The sequence below is a fragment of the Leptosomus discolor genome, chromosome 8 (genome assembly GCF_034619465.1).
Source record: "Leptosomus discolor isolate bLepDis1 chromosome 8, bLepDis1.hap2, whole genome shotgun sequence".
Lineage (NCBI taxonomy): Eukaryota > Metazoa > Chordata > Aves > Leptosomiformes > Leptosomidae > Leptosomus > Leptosomus discolor.
The window spans coordinates 41,080,302-41,085,887 of record NC_141398.1 but is presented as its reverse complement, the minus strand read 5'-3'; positions in this window follow the sequence as shown (position 1 = coordinate 41,085,887).

Sequence of the window (5,586 nt, the reverse complement as noted above, 5' to 3'; positions counted from 1 at the left end):
CAGGGGAGGCCTACGGAGGAGAACAAGGTGGCTCTTGCCCATCTAATCAGCTCACAGCCCAGCATGGTCAGCCGCTGTGTCAGTAAGCCCCTTAGTAGCATTAAATGATAAAACTGGGTGTGGTATTGTACAGTGAGGACCCATTGCTGCTCTGCTGAACACTAACAGCAATAACACCAGGTCTCTGCCTCCCCTGCTCTGGCACAAGTGAGTGCTCACCTTTCTTTTCACCAGCTCAGCCTTAAAATACCTCCAGTGGCACCAGCTCCCACAGAGAGCTGGACAGCCAGCAAAGCCAGGAGCCCCTCTCTGCTCCTCACGCCACATCCCACCTGCATGTCTTGTTTTCCCAGGTCCCAGCTCCTCTCCCAGCTCTATTTAATGCCGGCACACTGCTGTACAACCATAAACCAAAGGAACACTGAACTCAAGGCCTGCACGTGTTGTATTTGGTTTAGCTTAGGATTTTCAGAGTCAATGGGAAGGTTTTCCAAAAACAGGGTTCCCGATGAGAAACACCTGCCCAGTTCTCTGGTTCCTTGGAAGGGACCAGCCGATGCCAATGGGATGGTGCTTCTGCCGCAGGAGGGGCAGGGAATTAGCTGGAGGGATGCAGAGGGACAGGAATGCTCCTGGAGCTTATCCCGTGCAGGTGGCCGAGTCCCACCAGAAACACCTAGCACCCAACTGTGCATTGGGTGTCAGAATGAGGACTGAAAAGCTGAATGTTAATTACATTTGGTACATAAAGTGTATGTAACTGCTAGACCCAGAGTGCAGCAGCAGACCTGTGTGCTACGGTGCGCCGATGGCTTGCACTGGCAGTGAGGCAGGTCTTATGTTAAGCTCTGTCAGAAGAGTTTGATCAGCAGCACTAGAATTTTGGAGATTTTCTGTTCCCACCACTGGCTGTGGGTGACATTTCATCCAAACGAATAAGTAACAGAAGCTGTTCCCAGTGAAGGCAGCACCAAGCCAAGGCTTCAGGCCTTCCCAGCATAAAGTGCACAGGAATATTTTGGTAAAGACAATTTAAATTAACTCAACCCCAAACTCTGCGGATTGCAGCCGAGTCACTGGTGCCGGCTCGGTGTGGTTGTGCCACGTTCCAGGCTGGGCTCAGGTAATCCATGCCTGGCTGTGCTGGCTGGGAGGTCCAAACCCCCTCCTGCCCCAGCCCCTCTGCAGCTCTGGCTGGTTCCCCGGTGCGTTGGTGACAGCCAACAGCTGGTGCTCCATGGGGAGAAAAGGGAGAAAAAGAGAAGGAAATGTTGACACACAGAGCCTTTTCTTTCATTTTCTTTGGCATATTGTATGTCTAAAGCTTCGTTTCAGCTGCTGCTGCTGACATTCCCTCCCTCATGAGTGTTGTGAGGATTCACTGACAAAGGCTGGAAACAGCATTTGGAAGATTAAATGCTTCCAGTGTTAAACGCCGCTATTTCTCCCGCTTGATGGCCATGTATAGATTTTTGTCTGCAGAACGCCTGCCAAAGTATTACTTACCGCTGGCCTTCTGCATCCTCCCAAGCCTTTTCCAACAGATGTGTCTTCTGCAGGCAGTCTTTTGCACCCTGCTTTTTCTAACCACCAGCCTTGCAGCGGTTGCCTAGAAAGACCTTAAAATACATCACTCGCTTTCAAGAGCCCTCTTCTTAATAGCCCCTTGCACTTTGCAATTGCAATGCTCAAAATCCAGACCCTCAGAGGCCCCAAGTCATGTTTCATTTGCAGTCTCCACATAGCAGGGATGTTGCAACTGGCACAGCTGCATCAGAAATCACACCGGAGCACATATTTCAAAAGCACAGAATTAAAACAGCTACGTATACACCCTGCTGCCCTTCAAAGCTAATGTGGGAATTCGCAAAGGATGCCCTTGTTGGCATGCAGGAGGTTTTTAATGACTCAGGTCACTAGTCCAGCAGCGTCATCCGAGGGATGTTGCGTTGAAAGCAACGTTAGCAACTCGCGATGAGCTTTAGACAGCAGCAAAAAAAGAAAGAAGGAAGCCCCCCCCGCTTGCTCCATCGGCAACAAGAGCGTGGGTGTGTGGAGCCATGAGACAAAAAAAATGCAAATAGCTCCTTTATTTAAACAACAATTTCACTGAAATAGAGAAACCTGTAGAAGTAGCAGGAAAGCTTTGAAATGAGCCTGTAGATGAGGCTGCAGTGTTAAGCTGCAGAGCACTGTGCTCCTTGGGAGGACGCAGTAGCTGGGCTGGTGAGGAGAACTAGCAATAAACATGCACTGGGAAAGCACACGCTGAAATACAGCCACGTACTTCAAAAGCCAGTTTTTTCTTTAGCAAATCGAGTTCACACTCTCGTTTTTACATACGGCCAGAGGAGCCCAGCTGAGCGGCAGGGCAGCAGGACCGCTCAGCGAGGCCATCTGGCCCCTCCGTCTGCTAGCACCGGACTGTCCCTGCACCCCTGCCTGCCCGCAGGGCCCAGCCGGGTCTAGGAGGGGTCAGTCCGCTCCCCACTACCGCCCTCCCAGAAATTCTTCCAACTAAATCTCTCTCAGGAGTTCTGTACAAGAATTAGCTTCTTGCCTTCAGCCAGCCTTCCTGGATGGCCAGCCAGCCTGTCCCTCCACAAAGGGGAGAACATCCTCAGGAGGCGGCTGCCGTGCCTCCTCGGTAGATGCGATTTTGTTTTACAGCACACTAAAAGTATTAATGAGAGCAGCCTATGCTGTAATGTACATTAAAATGTACCTGGTGGTTTTAATCTATTGTGGCATGAGCCCAGTGCTTGCCTGCAAGGGAACAGACTGTTCTCAGGCCAGGAATGCAATCTCCAAGAGGTCAGGATGGGACATAGAAGATGTCCTTTTGCCAAAACCTCCCCATGTGCCCAGCATCAGGCAGCCCCTCGCCGTGCAGCTCAGCAAGGCACAGGGTTCAGCTGTGGGTGGCAAACATCACCCACGGGGGATTTTGCAGTCGGTGCTGTAAAAGGGACCAACTCTGCACTGTTTGCCTGTGCGATGTGTCCGAGTATTTTGTGGCCAAAAAATCTCCTGGAGCCAGGGAGAGTTGATGAGTTCCTGGGAACAAGGCTGACCATTTGTCAAGTTGATTAGAGAAGCGAAGATTAGTGCTAGTGTGTTTGTGTCTTTGTCATGGGCCAGGTTTGTCTTCAGGCTTACAACCAAAAACTCTACAACCATTTCCGAGGAGACTAAAACACTCATCGATGATCTGACGCCAGAAGCGTCAAGGTCAATAGAGATGGTGTTACTGAGCATCATCCTGAACCACCCAAACCCATCACACCCTTGCATCCCCAACGTGCGCACAGGAAAGCAGAGATGTTGTCCAGGTTGCACAAAGGAGCGGACCATGGTCTCGCCTACATCTCCCCGGAGGAAAGAGCAGACAGAAACACTCTCCCAGAGCGCCCCGAGACTTGAGTGTCCGTTATCATTTCTGAGCTCCTGCAACGACACGAGATAATTGATGCTGACAGATATAGGTACGTGACCTATATAAGACGTTATGCTGAGACTGTGGCTATGGAAAGGGACTTCTCACAGGACTGCTCGTGTCCGAACCAGCAGCCTGTGAGATCTTCATTTATGCTGCAAAGGCCAGCTAGGAAACACAAGCAAGTACGACCCTTAAACATCGTTGTGTTGGTAAGAGGAGGAGGACCAAAGTGTCCCTACAGGCAGAGGGAGAGGGGAGGGAGTTGGATTGGAGATAGGGCCAAAACATCTGCATCTCCCAGAGAGGGCACCTCAGCTCTCCGCGGGTACCAGGTGCAGCAGGCGTGGGGAGGAGAGACCCAGGGAGGAGGTGGTGGGCTGGGAGCCAGCCCAACACTCACGCCTTGGCCCCCCTCCCACCAAGTGTCTTGGAAATTAACATTGAGACCAAGTCCTGAGTGTCCTGTAGCACTGGCAAGCAGCTCTGGGTCTAAACCCCCTGCTCCAGGTGGGGAGAGGAGATCATAGCAGGTAACAACACGACTTTCAGCACCCGGTGGCACTGGGCAAGCAAACAGGGTGGCTTAAAGACCAGCCATTGCCCCGTTGAATAGCCCAGTCCCTGCTCTTAACACCCTCAGCCCTATTCCCCCCTCCTCCCTTTCCCCACTTCAGCTCAACAAGGGAACAGTGACCTTCACCCTGCCTCTGGGCTCCCCGCTCCCCACCACGTTTCTTCCCAAAGGATCGCTGGAGGCCGACACGATTTTCCTTTTGCTGGTTTCCTGCTGAATCATTTCTCCTGCATGTTTGATGGCCCAAACTGTATTAACTGTAATTTTGTACGAAGAGTGACTGTCCATTGGTTTAATAGAGCATTAGTTATTGTAATAATTTATTGGCTGTTGGTAATGTATTTATTAGTTACAAAATGTTAATAAAGTGCCAGCTCTTTTCTAGTGTGAGCGGGTTTTTATTGTGTCTCCCTTGAGCGCACCCAGCTCCTCAAGCCCATTATTCACCCTACGTCTGCTCCGTGCGCACATGTGTACGACATGCATCTGCGGTGTCACTCATCTGCCACAGCCTCGTTCACCTGGAAATAAGGAATTTGAAAAGGATATATCCAGAAGGTATTTATTTTTATGTATTCATTGGGAAATTTTTTCCTTTGCTTTTAAGCAGAACAACTCTACCATGGTTTCTGCTTGTTCCTTGGCTTTTTGAAACTTCTTTCCCTCCTGAAGCCCCTTGCCTCCACGTATCTATGTCAGACCATCCATGCTTTTCCTCCAGCACTGCCAGCCCCTACACTGGCCTCCGTTTGTCCGTGTCCAGCCCCCCTTCAGGCACCCATCGGTAGCAGTGGTCAGCGCAGGCATCCCTGCTGCCCCATGGCTTCCTCCAGTACTTCAGCTGCAAACCTGTCACAAGTAGCAAGCTTTGCATTTCTTTTCTGCCATCTCTTTGCAGGAGCCTCGCGAGCACAGAGGCAAAAGAGCTATTTCTGGCTCGATTCAATAAATGGTGCTTTTTCCTCCTCGCCCTCCCTTTAAAACACACTTGGGCCCGTTTGTTCTTTTATGTTTAAACCAAAGGTCTTCCATTATTGGGGGCATGAAATAGAAGCAAAGAACTTGAAGAAACCAAGAAAAAGTTTCCCATAAACCTTAGCAAAAGAAAATTAATTGTTATTCCTGTTGACTTCACCTATTTCCAGTGATGTAACTTCAGCTTATGACCATCCTTGGACACATATCTGCATGCATCCCACAGAACTACAGGCCAGACCTGAGAAAACAAATGGCTGAGAAGGAAAGGATTTTTCTTTGTATATTTGTATTGGGGATTTTTAAAAATTTCCTCCAGGACACCACCCCGCCTGGATCTTCTGCAGGGGTGTCCAGGGCCCAGAAGTCACCAGGATTATTTTTCCTGCACTGGGGATTTTCATTTCCCTAAGCACATGCTTTATTTCAGCAGTTCCTTCACCAATATCATCACTCCTTCATTCAAATATAATACGTACACGGGACAACACAGGGTATGAACAAGGAAAAAACCCACCCAGATACTTCCCACAAAAATCTCAAGATGTGGCATTTTTACAGCAACCACAAGTCAAGAAGAGCCATGTCCTTTTGTGGC